General features: G+C 40.7%; 1 long non-coding RNA gene across 1 annotated transcript; it reads right to left on the bottom strand.

Moving 5' to 3' along the window:
- Positions 1–7,051: 7,051 nt before the first annotated feature.
- LOC123329090 lies at positions 7,052–10,644 on the bottom strand. Its single transcript, XR_006544237.2, has 3 exons — positions 10,558–10,644; positions 7,960–8,168; positions 7,052–7,877 (listed from the first exon to the last, which is right to left on the bottom strand). It is a non-coding gene; the product is annotated as an uncharacterized LOC123329090 (long non-coding RNA).
- Positions 10,645–15,892: the final 5,248 nt, after the last annotated feature.

Genomic DNA, 15,892 nt, shown 5'->3' with positions numbered 1-15,892 from the left:
GAGCTTACTATTCGTCCTTTTCATAGTGAGTCCTCGAAAGCCAGTGTGTTTTACACTGACAGCACCTTGCACTGTGACCGGCCACATATCACACACTTAATAGCCGCTGGTGGCCACGTGGACAGCATAATACTTGTTCAACCTGAGATGGGAAAAGCAGGTAGTAGGAACAGGGTCCGGCAGGGGTGAGCACTTGCTTGCTCTAGAGGGCTCCAGGCCAGAGTGATGGCACTGGGGACAGCGTCACCTTCTGCTGACGTCAAGCTGGGGCAGGGCAGCCTGGAAAAGGCAGCGAGGGGAGGTGCAGAAAGGGAAGAAGAGCACAGAGGCTGGGGAAGGAAGAAATAAAGTGGAAAGGGTGGGAGGAAAGATGGGAAAGGAAACCACGAAGGATAAGGCATGTGTTGGAACCACAGTGCAGGAGGAGCTTGAACAGCCCCAGAAAGGGCACAGTGATGCATGGGAGGGAGCTGCTGTGCAAGAACCTGCCAGGGTGCCCAAAGGGGATTACAGAGGCAAATAAAGAAAAAAACTCCAGGAGGGAGGCCTGCCTGCTGCCCTGAACCACAGTGGGGCTGAAATCACCAGGCCCAGAAACACAGTTCATAAAAATCAAACGCCCAGAAAAATCAACAGAGAGGCATCAAGGACGAATGCCCTTTCCATAGCTGACAGAAGTAGAATATGTTTTGCTTCATATGAACAAATCAACTCAGTTGATGAATGTATTTGAGGTCTTGGTAATGAGCTCCACGGGAAGGCTTCACAGGAGAAAATAATCACGGGGCAGGTTTTTCATGAGCGAAGAAATAAAGACCTGTTCTAATGGAAAGTGAACTAGCAGTTCAAGTGATCAACACTTTTTTCTTTCATTTTCACTTCGTTCATGAGTATCATGTTTCAGTGGAAGAGCTTTTCCCGTTTCAAACACTGCAGCAAAAGATGCTATGTGGCAAAACTCCATTAGAAGCAACCCATCCAGATGCAAAGAGGCCAAGATCTCGGGGAAAGATCAGAAAGGTGGTTTTCCCTTTCGTTTGCAATGATCACTCACCAAACAAAGAAGCTGGGCGTCTGCTCCTAACCATTTTTACAAACATGCGAGTTACAGACGGTGCCCATTAGCAGTAGGTACCAGAGCAAGTAAGTGCTCTTCAGCGTGAGTCATGTATATAAACGAAGTAAAATGAATGCAGCTGACTACATAGAGATGGCAGGAGGAAAGTGCCTTCATTATATAAAAAAGAAACCTGAACCCCTCCTGCTGCTGCTATAGCAGCTTCGTCCAATAAAAATAGGTATTAAAGCTCAAATAAAACAAAGCGGAGGCTTAATGCCATAACGGAATACCTCTTAAAATTAAAGTGAAAAGGTAAAGCATAATGTTAAAGAGTGTTTAATGACATGAAAAGATGTTTCTGATATTTTGTTAAATGAAAAAAACAGGTTATAAAAACATGTTCGCTATGATCTCATTTTTGTTAATTTTATATAAGTAAATGAGCACAGAGAATGCTGTGCTGAAATGTCCACAGGCGTGGGATTATAGTTGGTTTACATTTTCCTTTCTTTCTATATTTTCCAAATACTGTACAAATGTTCTACAATAAATATTATTGTATCAAAAAAAAAACAAAAAACCTCTTCCATGGAGCATAAAGGTGCTTTGTTTTTGAGATTGGTGTCTAACATTAATTCCAGCTCCACAGGCTCCACCCCACCCAGGCTCCATCAGGCTCCATCACAGCCATTCAAACCGGCAGCTCCACTTGTCATTCAAATGGTCCCTCATTAGCTCCATTAGAGAGAAAGGAAGAACCAAGGGGAAGTAATGACCAGTTTTCAGGACAGATTTTAGGGTGTAGGCTTTTCTTTCATTAACATTTTAAAGAATGTGCCTGGTAACACCCAAGCTTCTCATCCTACAGTCCCTGTTCCAGCTACTGACAAGAGCCCCAGGGCATGGAGAGGTCACCATCTCCCAGAGAGACTGCTAAGACCTGCTGGGCAAAAGCTGATGGGGGAGAAATATCGGTCTCACCCTCTCCTGGGACTCCCAGTGGTCAGGGAATGAAGGAGGTGGGGGCTTCTCAAAGTTCACCACCAACCTAAGCATACATAATTTCAACTTCTCTTTTGGCTCCATTTTCTTCAGACCCTATGACACATAAATGGCTTTCATAAAAATTCCAGCAGTATATGCAATAGATTTTGCTATTTGGAAAATTCTCATGTCTGACCTGTGTAGACCTTTCATTTTGTCTTTTTTTTTTTTTTTTTACTTTCCAACATTTCAGCTGAAAATGGAAAATTCAATTATATTTCTGCTGCTACTTGAATTCCCAGGAAAGCTCACTAAAGACATCAGAGATTTGGTCTACAGTGGTTTCTATTTCTGGGGAGTGAACTGTTATTTTGTAATTTCCATTTGCCTCTCTCTAAATTCCCATCATTTAATAAAACAGTGAAGCAAAAAGTGACTTTCAAATCTGCGAACTTCTGATAAAATTAGTGCACGCTTTTAGAACTTAGAAAATGTGTCTTTATGCATAAAAAGATGTTAGAGATGTATCAAATGTAAAATGAAAAAGCAAATGAAACATAATGTGCAAAACAATCCCCTTTAAAAATTGTTTATCTGTATGCATTAAAAGAATCCAAAAGAGTGTTTATCAAGGCATTTTTGATCAAGGTTTTTGCTGAATGGTAGGGTTTTTTCCTTCCCTCTCTCTCTCTCTTACACACACACACACATACTTGATCAGTTCAGTTCAGTTCAGTTCAGTTGTTCAGTCATGTCCAACACTTTGCAACCCCATGAATCGCAGCACGCCAGGCCTCCCTGTCCATCACCAATTCCCAGAGTCTACTCAAACTCATGTCCATCTAGTTGGTGATGCCATCCAGCCATCTCATCCTCTGTAATCCCCTTCTCCTCCCCCGAATCCCTCCCAGTATCACGGTGTTTTCCAGTGAGTCAACTCTTCGCATGAGGTGGCCAAAGTATTGGAGTTTCAGCTTCAGCATCAGTCCTTCCAATGAACACCCAGGACTGATCTCCTTTAGGATGGACTGGTTTGGTTGGATCTCCTTGCAGTCCAAGGGACTCTCAAGAGTCTTCTCCAACACCACAATTCAAAAGCATCAATTCTTCGGCACTCAGCTTTCTTCACAGTTCAACTCTCACATCCATACATGACCACTGGAAGAACCATAGCCTTGACTAGACGGACCTTTGTTGGCAAAGTAATGTCTCTGCTTTTTAATATGCTATCTAGGTTGGTCATAACTTTCTTTCCAAGAAGTAAGCGTCTTTTAATTTCATGGGTGCAATCACCATCTGCAGTGATTTTGGAGCCCAAAAAAATAAAGTCTGAAACTGTTTCCCCATCTACTTCCCATGAAGTGATGGGACCAGATGCCATGATCTTAGTTTTCTGAATGTTGAGCTTTTAAGCCAACCTTTTCAAGCTCCTCTTTCACTTTCATCAAGAGGCTCTTTAGTTCCTCTTCACTTTCTGCCATAAGGGTGGTGTCATTTGCATATCTGAGGTTATTGACATTTCTCCCGGCAATCTTGATTCCAGCTTGTGCTTCCTCCAGCCCAGAGTTTCTCATGATGTACTCTGCATATAAGTTAAATAAGCAGGGTGACAGTATACAGCCTTGACGTACTCCTTTTCCTATTTGGAACCAGTCTGTTGTTCCGTGTCCAGTTCTAACTGTTGCTTCCTGACCTGCATATAGGTTTCTCAAAAGGCAGGTCAGGTGGTCTGGTATTCCCATCTCTTTCAGAATTTTCCACAGGTTATTGTGATCCATACAGTCAAAGGCTTTGGCATAGTCAATAAAGCAAAAGTAGATGTTTTTCTGAAACTCTCTTGCTTTTTCGATGATCCAAAGGATGTTGGCAATTTGATCTCTGGTTCCTCTGCCTTTTTTAAAACCAGCTTGAACAGCTGGAAGTTCACGGTTCACATATTGCTGAAGCCTGGCTTGGAGAATTTTGAGCATTACTTTACTAGTGTGTGAGATGAGTGCAATTGTGCGGTAGTTTGAGCATTCTTTGGCATTGCCTTTCTTTGGGATTGGAATGAAAACTGACCTTTTCCAGTCCTGTGGCCACTGCTGAGTTTTCCAAATTTGCTGGCATATTGAGTGCAGCACTTTCACATCATGTCTTAATTTTTCTAAATGCATATGCTGTGTAGTATTTTTATTTAATAAACACAATTCAAATTGTAGCAGTTCATCACCTATGTTATGTCTATACACAGTAGGTACTTAAACATATTTTTCTAATTCTGTCCAAAAAAATAATAGTAGGTAGCATTTATTGAATATTTTTCATATGCCAGGCACTATACTAAAGGTTTTATATATATATATATATTATCTCATTTAAACCCTAAAACAACATTCTGAGGTTGGTATTACTATTCTACCCTTTTCAATGATGATTCAGACAGAGTTTAAGAAAGAAGACAAAGTCCCGGAACACTAAACAGTCTGGTTGCAGCCCTTGCTCTTAATCACCTCACTAGGAGGGGTGGTTTTGATTATAAAAATCTAGTAGGACTTTTGATATACCTGGATTAATAGCCACTATATCGATAGCTGTTTGCTATTCCTTGCCTTTGTTCTGAGTTTCTTTCTTTGTCTTTCACTCCTTTCTCTCTTGAGCATTTCATGATTCCCTTTTTTAAGCATTTCATACGATTCTCCTATCCTAGAGTATCAATTACATTTTCAAAAACTTTTAGTGGTTGCCCTTGAATTTCCATCACACATTTACAACTGACCCAAATCCTCTGTCAGATTACATTATACCACTTCAAGAGTCATGCAAACAACTTACAACAGAGAATTCCTGGCTCTTCCCCTCTGTCCCTTATATTAATAACATGGCTGTCAGTCATCTTATTAATACTTCTCCATAAACTAAACTCGCTGAATACATTGTTGCTATTACTATTTTGAACAAATTGTTATCAACTGAGAACAAAAAGATAAATGTTTTATATTACTTTGCTCTATTCCTTCTCTAACATTTTTCCTGTTTTATTTAGACCTGACTTCCTGACATACACAGGTTTCTTTCTTTCTACAGAACTTCTTTTCATATTTCTTGCAAGGCAGGTCCACTGGCAACAAATTCCCTCAATCTCTGATTGTCTGAGAAAGTTCTAATTCTTCTTCGCTTTTGCAGGATAATGTCACTGAATACAGAACCCTCGGTTGGTGGGGTTTTCTTCTAACAGATTTAAATGTTTCACTTGACTTTTCTTTCTGTTTGCATGGCTTCTGAATAGAATTCCAATATGACTTTTATCTCTATTTCTCTGTAGATAAGGTGTTTTTCTCTTCTGGCTCAATATTTGGTGACTAACTGACTGAAAATATAACAAAAGATCCTGGATCTGGTACCCTCTCAGATTAGTTGATAAGAATTTGGAAAGCAGGATTATTCAAAGCTAACTTAAAGCACAAATGATCCATTTGTTCACTATTAGAAGTGGATTGTGCCATGTAATTGATCTCTTAATGCAATTTATGAGTGTCATAATCTGCTTATACTAAGTATTTAAAGGGTAATTAAGAAGAGATTCATTAAGAACAAAAAATCTAGGAGTCCAAACTGATATTGATATAGAAATGTATTCATAGAGCATAGAATAACTATTATGATGCCTTTATAGAATGAAATAAAATGCTTATTTTATTAGCAAGTAAATAAAACTATAGAATAGATGTGTCCTTTTTACTAACCAGCTATGTATTTTAGTGTTTGAGGGACATGATATCCAAATGCTTCCAAATTACCATCTCAGATTTCAAGTTTCCCCTCTTTCCGAGGACTGAAAATAGGTACATTTCCAGAAAGGAACTGGGCACTGCTTTCTGGTAATTTTTTTCCTTTGTAATTATTTCCTACCCACCACCCACCCCCCCTTATAACTGATAATGCCTTGTAAGTATCTTCTATTGGCAAAGAAAACTTACAGACTACTTACAATAGAGGGATGCAGTTCTGAAGAGGTTCAGTATTGGTTCAGGAATAGGGACAGGTGTTCTTATAAAATTTATCAATTTCCCACCAGGGGCCCCTCCCCCAAGCATTCTTAAATCTGGCATAGCATCAATGAATACTTCTATAAAGTTTATAATATGCCAGGCACGCATCTAAACATTTCACATATATACTGGGTAATTTACCCTTCCACTAATAATTTTCTACGCTAGTAGTATCATTTTACGGAGAAGGAATCTGAGACATTTGGATGGTAAGCAACTTATCCAAAACTACACAACAGAAAAATGCAAGAACCTGAACTTAAACTCAAGCCTGCTGATGTTGGAGTTTGAATTACCCACTGTTCAATATTGGAATGAACTGACATTTCTTTTTGATACCTGGATACCAGGTTAGGAAGTCAGGCCCAAGGTCTTTCCCATCCATGAAAGCTCTTATCTTTGGGATATCCTGTCCCATGACCAGGACAACACCTGAGTTTACTGATTGGAACTTTCATTGTTATTATTTTGGCATATGTAAGAGAAGCCTGTTCAGCAAGCAAAGAATGAACCCAGCGTCTGCTGCTGGCTTTTGTAATCCTATTATGTAATTATTTGACTGTACGCCCAAAGCCTTGGACAATAGGTATATTTTTAAAATACTATTGTTTTTAGCTGAAGACATTCTATACAGTGAGTCATTCTTATTAAAAAAAAAAGAAAAAAATCCCATCAACTTCAAGGTCATTTTCCCAGCCCCTCCCCTAGTAAGCCCAATCTGCTTTCCCAGAAAACTTTTAATGATAGGAAGCTTCCCTAACTCGTAAAACTGGAAATTACACAGGAGGCTCTGGAAGAGTGACAGTAAAAAGTCTGTAAAGCCAAGTCTTTAGAATTTCTCTTTTATAGGCTTAGCAGGGGCATTACAGGGAAGAGGGTGATGGATTGCTCTTCTCAAAAAAGCCCCCGAGGTTTTTGTTTCTTTAATGACTTATGCAATGGAGGGTGTCTTATGGGTAAATCATCATTCCCATGTTTTCACAAAATCTACTTCTGTATTGGCAGGTTCTTCTAGGTTTTCTAGACCCTTCATTCATTCCTCCAGTTCAACAAAGGTGTATTTTTTTTTTTTTAATACCAGTCATTGTGATAAGCACCAGGAATGAAAAACAGTTAAAGGACAAAATTCCTGACCTCAAGGTGCTCACAGTCTAAAAACAATAAAACAGATAAAATATCCAAACATCCTCAGTACCAGTGACACACTGTAAGAGCCCTTTAAAAGGATTGCTTTTTCTTTTTAGTATTTATGAATTTACTTTTGGCTGCATCAGGCCTTAGTTGCAGCACTCAGGATCTTTCCATGCAGCATGTGGGCTCTGCAGTTTTGTGACATGAGGGTTCTCTAGTTGCCCTGCAGCATGTAGGATCTTAGTTCCCTGACCAGAGATTGAACCCACGTCCCCTGCCTTGGGAGGTGAATTCTCTTAACCACCGGACCACCAGGAAAGTCCTGGAGGGATTGCTTTCTAAGGCAACCTCACTCCAGAGATGGAAAATCTCCACAGTTGACCCAGAGTTGGGTGTTCAAGGATAAGAAGTTTGCTGGACAGTTGAGAAGGGAAAGGACATTCCAGACAGAGGGAAGACGGCATTCAGATGACCTGAGGAGGTGCCCATGCTCTCAGGAATCAGCAAGCCAGTCACCCCAGTGGGAGGGGAGAGTAAACAGGGAAAGAGGAGGCAAGGAGAAATATTGGGGGAGCGGGGGGCGGGGTTGGCTCCTGGAGACCTGGAAGGGGCAGCAAGCTAGGGAATTCAAGAAGTTGAGAGATCTGAGTAAATGCAGCCAGCAGCTGGACCTGGACAAAAAAAAATGATGACTATAAGCAATTCAGAAAGTCAGAGTCAAAAGCCCAAGATCTTTGACCAGCAGGGACATACCCAGTAATGTAGTGGAAAAGCTTCAGTGCCCATCCCCACTGTCATCTCCCTTTGTCCTCCCCCGATGGCCAAGCACGCAATCCAAGAGTGAAGAAGGGATGAGCTTGCTGTGCAAGCAAGGCTTCAAGCCAAGTCTTACAGAGCACTTTTCAGCCAAATTACTTGTCCAAAGCGCCTCTCTATAGAATTTTAGAGCAACCACTGAGAACCTGCAGGACAAAAGGAGAAAAAGCTGTGGATTCCACCACCAAAGGCTGAGTAATGATCGATAATAATTACAGCCAATATTCCCAGGTGGCGCAGTGATAAAGAATCCGCCTGCCAATGCAGAAGATGTGGGTTCAGCCCTTGGGTCAGGAAGAGCCCCTGGAGAAGGAAATGGCAATCCACTCCAGTATTCTTGCCTGGGAAATCCCATGGACAGAGGAGCCTGGCGGGCTATAGTCCATGGGGTCACAGAGTCAGACATGACCGAACACAGCACATCATAGCCAATATTGACTGAGGACTTTCTCAAGCACAGTATTCCACACTTTCTCTGCATTATGCCCTTAAATCTTTACACAATTCTGTAAGGAACCCTGTGTGGGCTGTCACTTATACTGTAGCACTGTTTATTTGTTGTTAAAAAGATTTCTTCAACATGAAAATTAACCACTACTAAAATTTAGAAGCTTTTTACATGCATGTTACTTTTCAATGTTCCTGATTCAAAGATAAAATGCCTAGTTATTGTATTTCTCCTCATTGAAGAAAGTAGCTTCTCAACACTAAACCATATTTTTAAATATTTAAATTCTACAAAGTTATAAGATCCATATTCATGTTTCTCTTCAAATCCAATGAATCCTTTGTCTTTTACAAAGTTACAGGAAATACTGTCAAATCTAGCAACCTTTTTTTTTTTTAATAAAAAAACAAGTTATTGAAACAAATAAGCATTCATACCAAAGGCAAAACGTGTAACTATTTTACAACAAATTATCAAATTGTATAGACTTCAATTTTCTCTTCACTAACTTGGAGCTAATTACTAGTTTTTATGAGTTGAGATAGAATAATTTGACTCGTATAACTTTACAGATAATTTTGTAATCACTGTTCTTATCGGAGAACTAAAGTGTAATAACTTATATGTTTACTTCAGGGAAGAGTATCTTTTCCAAAATCTCACAAGACCATTCTAGGAGCCAGCAGCAACCCTGGGAGTGAAACCAGGAATGGAAACTGTGTGTATTTTTTGAAGCTTCTCCTGAGATCTGCCGCTGCACAATTCAGTTATATGAGAAATACCTTTTTTTTTTTGCATCATATACTTTGGTTTTCAATTTTCATTTTAAATTGCTGGCTACCAAAATGATCCTAACAGAGCAAAATGGTCAGACCTGCAAGATCCAATTCAGGAAAATCAGATAAGAAGCTAATGACACGGTTTAAGAAAAAGAACGAGGTTTGTCCCATGAGGCACCACAATGGAGTTGAACTCAACAGGTGGTCAACAGTCAGACTGGCTCAGTAGGACCTGAGTAGACAAATGGGACCTCGGTGAAGAAGGAGAGGGCATAATCTAAGCTGAGTCCCATTTCTAAGTGCTCTTTACTGTTGTTCAGCCACTAAGTTACGTCGACTCTTGCAACTCCGTGGTTTGTAGCCTACCAGATTCCTCTGTCCATGGGATTTCCCAGGCAAGAATACTGGAGGAGGTTGCCATTTCCTTCTCCAGGGGATCTTCTGGACGCAGGGATCAAACCCACATCTCCTGCCTTAGCAGGCAGGTTCCTCCTGAGCAACCAGGAAGCACCCTTTAGAATCTCATAAATTATTAACTGATAAAATTAGAAATGCCCTATGCCTGGCTCACTCTCTTCACCCCCCTCAGGGTTATTGTCAAATTACTCCAACAGTCTCTCAAGAAGTGTCAGGTTGATACAGCCATCCTTATGAGACTGAGATCCTCAAATTTTTTGGAGAGACATCACTCAGCAAGATTAAACCACAAGGAAGAAAAGCAGATGATGACAAATGAGGAAATACACCTGGCTCAATTTGAGTGACAGCCATAAAATTACCCTACTTAGGAGGCTTTTTTTAAAAAACATAAATCTCCAAGTTGTCAGGGTGATACTTGGCATAAAAATCACAACATATCCAAATATACAACATATTCTAGTAATTAAATCAACTATCTGTCACCAGAAAGGACTTTTACTCTCTGAATTTATTCCACCCATGAACCTGCCAGGCCACTTCAAACGTGAGACAGGTTTCAATGACTAGCTAAACACTGGATGTCAGCCATTTAATTGCATAACTAATTCCCAGAGTTGAAAAACAGACCCATCTTCACTGCTTTTATATTGTGTGACCACACACCTCCCTCCCACTATCCTTGGAGTTAAAATAAACATGTTATTATTCTATTAGCACTAAGTAAATCAATATTACCAAAATATGCTATAACAAAATGAAAATATTGGTGCGATTTGATATCAAGTATAACGATTCTGGTAAGGATGTTAAAATTTCTTTCACAAGGGCTATATTTTGTGTCATACAGCCAAATTTTAAGTAATCAATTGAAATTATACCTATACAAACCTTCTAAAGAGTTGCCTGGGGATTTCCCTGGAAGTCCAGTGGTTAAGACTCTGAGATTTCACTTCAGGGGGTGCAGGTTTGATCCCTGGTCCAAAAAAAAAAAAAAAAAAGAGTGTTTCATTGCCTTTGTTTTGACACTACTGCTGCTGGCAATAGCTCTTCATTTTTGGATCTGAAAACTCCGTTGGCTTCAAAGACTGTTCGGCTTCTGTCCTGCACCAGGACTCTTCTTAACAACTGATTTGAAAAAAAAAAAAATTTTTCTCAAACCATTCATCAGTGTCACTTGGACCCAGTCTCAGAAGTGAGCATACTATGAGTAATATAACGGACATTCTTTAGAAAGCTCAGGATCTTGTTCTAATTTTTTTCATTAGAATCCTATTCTTCTTTAATACATGCCTCAGCTCCACTACTAAGGAAATGTACAACAGCATGTTCCATAAAGTGCAATTTTCTAGGACGTTATTTCATTTTCTCACATTTGCAGTTAGCAGTTATGGTGGATCTTGTACTTACCAACTAAAAGCATGATGAGGCTACATTGGCATAGATTTCACTAAAAATAATGACATATTGAATTTTGATCTTCAACTTGTGAAAAATGATTATTTCTCTTCTGGTGAATTTTATCAAATGGTTTTCTACAACCGTGGCGCCCAGCCCTGGCTGTGCATCAGAATCCCTGCGAGGTTGTTTAAACATACAGATGCCCAAGGCCCTGCTGCCAGAAATTCTGAATCTGCAGCTAGCACTTGTATATTTAAGAGCTCCACAGGTAATTGTGATGGGCAGCCAGCACTGAGAACTGCTGTTCTGCAATATGTCTAAAAGCTTTTCTTCTTAGGGAATGGAGGATAAAAGTGAAGTAATGCCTAAGTTTTGAAAGCAGCAATTCAATATTGACTTATATTTTTATGTAATGACTCAGATGGAGCAGGGGCTGTGTAAGTAAAATACAGATAACAGGGGGTCCAGCCTTGGGCTACTGCGGAGTCCTACATCCTGGTTATCACATACTTTGCTGATCTCCTCTAAACATAAGCCTCTCCCATGTTACACAGCTGTCTGCTGCTTGGATGTCCCCACGTCCTTCAGCTTGTTGAGATGTCCTTCTTCTCTGAGAGCTTAATAAAACTGACTTAAAACCATTTCTTTGAGACCTCTCTGGTGGTCCAGTGGTTAAGAGTCTATCTTCCAATGCAGGGGGTGCAGGTTTCAACCCTGGAGGGGGAACTAAGATCTCACATGCCTCACAGCCAAAAACCCAAAACATAAAACAGAGGTAATTTAATTTGCAACAAATTAAATTAAGACTTTTTAAATAGTCTTTATAAAAAAAAAATCTTTAAAAAAATTTCCTTTTCTTGAACAGGGAAAAACTCAGACTCCTTTCCCAGATCTTTGAGATTTACTGGGAGAGGGAACAGGAGTGGTAGAACCTCGCGTATTTCCTAGACTCTTTGGTCTTCACATCCACTCAGGTTGCTATCACAAAAGTACCATAGACTGGGTGACTTAACAACAAACATTTATTTCTCAGTTCTGGAAGCTGAGAAGTCCAAGATCAAGTCTCTCATAGATTCAGCATCTTGTGAGAACCCACTTTCTTGTTCATAAACATCTATCTTCTCACTGTGTCCTCACATAGAGGAAGGCACAAGGGAGCTCTCTGGGATCTGTTCCATAAGGGCACTAATCCCATTCAGAAGGGCTCCACCCTCTTGACCTAATCACCTCCCAAAGCCCCCACCTCCAAACCCCATCACATTGGGGATTAGGCATCAATCTACGAATTTAGGGTGCATGTGTGTATTCTAAGTTGCTTCAGTTGTGTCTGACTCTCTGCGACCCTTATGGACCATATGTAGCCCACCAGACTCCTCTGTCCATGGGATTCTCCAGGCAAGAATACTGGAGTAGGTTGATGTGCCCTCCTCCAGGGGATCTTCCTGACCTGGGGATCGAACTTGATGTTCAATTGAGTTGTTGGTCTCCTGCATTGGCAGGCGGGTTCTTTACCACTGCCACCATCTGGGAAGCCCAGGGGGCAGGCGGGGGTGGGGGCTGGGGGGACAGGGACTCAAATATTCAGTCCACAGCAGTTCCCAAGCTTCTCCTTCCTCCAGACTCCCCTCTCTGCTTCATGTTTTTGCATCTAGGCATGCTGTCCCTTTTCTGTGCCACCCACTCCACTCACTATAGCTTTGACACCAATATTCTTCCCCACAGCACCACCAAAAGTTATATTTTACTATTGATGGCTTAGAAAACTTTCTTTCAACTTCACAAATTTCTTTTGGTAACGTCAGGTAAAATTTTAGGACTGTCGTCAAAGTTGAGAAAAGAACCTCAGTCAGATTTTTTTTTTTTCACATAGATTCAAAAGAATATTCTACAGAGAAGCTTGTAGTTTCGTGTATTTCCAACTTGCTCCTCTATCGACATTTTTCTAGCACCTTTCACTGTCCTCCAGCGTCCTCTCATGAGTCAACATCTATCCCTGCATCTACAATCAACAATGCTGGCTCAGACTTCCCTGGCAGTCTAGGGGTTGAGGATCTGCCTGCCAATGCAGAGGACATGGGTTCACTCCCTGGTTTGGGAAGATCTCACATGCCTCGGAGCAACTAAGCCCAAGTACCACAACTATTGAGCCTGTACTCTAGAGCCCAGGAACCACAAGTCATGAGCTCACATGCCACAGTTATTGAAGTCTGCACGCCTAGGGCCTGTGCTCTGCAACAAGAGAGGCCACCGAATAACAAGCCTGTGCACCTCAACTAGAGAGTAGCCCCAACTTGCTGCAACTAGAGAAAGCCCGTGTGCAGCAACAAAGACCCAGTGCAGCCAAAAATAATTAATTAATTAATTTTAAAAAACACTGCTGGCAACCAGAGAAAGCCTGTGAAGTTCATAGAGAATAACACCCGTGCTAAGTACCTCATAAAGTTGTTTCACTTTCTGTAATGTAAGGACTAAATGTGAATAAATATGAACAGCACTTTATAAATGGTTTGTGTGTGCGTGTGTGTGTGTGTGTGTTAGCTGTTCAGTCGTGTCCAACTCTTTTCGACCCCATGGACTGTAGCTTGCCAGGCTCCTCTGTCTATGGAATTCTCCAGACAACAGTACTGGAGTGGGTTGCCGTTCCCTTCTCCAGGGGATCTTCCCGACCCAGGGATCAAACCCGGGTCTCCTGCATTGCAGGCAGATTCTTTACCATCTGAGCTACCAGAGAAGCCCCTTATAAATAGTAGCCAATTTTTCTGTGTTTATAATGGTATCATATAACTGGAGGCACTTTTGTCACTGCTATTATTTTTTACAAGGTAAAAAGGATGCCCTGAGACCCTTATCAATCCACCCACATTCTAGAAACACATATAACACACAACTGGCAATAAATTTGGACAGAATAGTTGATTCACCTTTGTTTCAGTTTCTAAAGCATATATTAAAATATATACTTTACTTGATATATATATACTTGAATATATATATACTTGAAAATGTTTTCTTTAATAAGTAATGGTATCATTGGTGAATGTATACATAGGGCAGTTTACCTTGCTTCCAAAGAATTTCTGCGCGGAAAACTCCCTACAAATGAGGAACAGCACGTTAGGATCAGTAGGTTTGGCAAGGCATTTATTGGAAGCATATTTGCATATTCATCTTAAAAATTAACACTGCCGAATTGGAAGTAAGATTCTTGGGAATCAAATGGAAGATTTGAAGATTCCTGAATAAAGTCATGACTGTAGATCTTTTTAAAAAATCTGCCCTGATTAACATGCCGCTTGTTCTCTCACAGGAAAGATTCTCGAAGAAGAATGCTACTGTGCTGTTCCCCCATTACCAACAAATTGTGTCTCTCTCCAGAGACATTCTCTGTACAGTCATTAGTCAGGCCCAGATGGCCAACAGCTCCCACATCAGAACTTCAGAAATCCTGAGCTAAGTATTTTCCCAGAGGATCCACAGTCATCTATATAAGTTAGTGTAAAAAGGACTGAGAAATTGCTTTTATAAAAAAAAGTTCTCCAACTTGTGGACTGAAACCCCGTGGGTGTTTATCTGGGGAGAAGAATTTCTCACTTCATTTCTCTTTTAGCCTAAGAGTGGTCAGTAGATAATTTTCTATTTTTGCAGAACTGCAGCAAATGCCTTATTACTCCCTTTGTAATTGAAACAGAAGAGTGGTGCTGAATGGTAAAGAATAAAAGGAGAAAATTACATCCGTATTTTCTATACTAATAACGGCTTTCCAACAGGTCTGAACACAACCTGTTTCCATATGGGGAAAAGAGAGTAACCCAGCAAAAATACAGAGACCCCTCCTAAAGAATGGTTATTGTTCTTTCGGACTGCCCAGTGTTTGAACCTCCTCCCCGAGTGTGACAGCCTGAAAACTCCGCTGACTGCCTGACATTCGCCTTTCTATGCTCCCTTGGAGCTAGCGTCCTGACAGGTAAACTGGCTTCCCTCCCAGTCGCTGACCCAGAGCACAAGAAGCAGGAAGTGTGCAGCCTGCTCCTTCTGCAGTGTCAGCAGCTTTGTTTCTGAAATAAGCCCATTGGTCCAAGGAACCTATCAAGTCTGATTCCCTCTGATAAGGATCTGAAGACAAGAAGTTTATTTGGGCTGCCATCTCCCAAAGTTTGACAAAAGAAGAAAGCCAAAGAGCCAGCAAACCCTGGTGAACAGGTTACCTTTGTGAGCCCCAGAGGTACAGTCGTGCTGGGACCTTTAGGAGACAGAGCAGAAGAAGCCTTAGCATTCCACTGCTGGAGGGTTTATTCTCACTATGGACTGAACATATGTGCCCCTCAAAATTCTTACATTGGAGCCCTAATGCCCAATAGGACAGTATTTGGAGTGAGGAGGTAATTAGGGCTAAATGAGGTCATTGGGGTGGGGTTCCGAGTGAAGAGAATTAGTTTCCTTGTAAGAAGAGACATCTGCAGTCTTATCTGTTTATCTTTGCTTTATTTCCCTTGCCTAAGGAAACATATCCAGAAAGATATTGCTGAGACTGATGTCAAACAGCAAGTTGTCTATGTTGTCTCCTATTAGGGTTTCAGGTCTTCCATTCAAGTCTTTAATCCATTTTGAGTTAAGTTTTGGGTATGGTGTGAGATAGTGGTCCAGTTTTCCCAACACCATCTATTGAAGAGATTGTCCTTTCCCCATGGATGTTCTTGGCTCCTTTGTTGTAAATTAATTGTCTATATATGCATGGGTTTATTAATCAATATATCAGTATATAATCTTTTCAAAATCTGAGAATCCTTTGGACTGCAAGGAGATCAAATCAGTCAATCCTAAAGGA

This window comes from Bubalus bubalis, chromosome 14, assembly GCF_019923935.1.
Source record: "Bubalus bubalis isolate 160015118507 breed Murrah chromosome 14, NDDB_SH_1, whole genome shotgun sequence".
Taxonomy (NCBI): Eukaryota; Metazoa; Chordata; class Mammalia; order Artiodactyla; family Bovidae; genus Bubalus; species Bubalus bubalis.
This window is presented reverse-complemented; position numbering and strand designations above follow the sequence as displayed.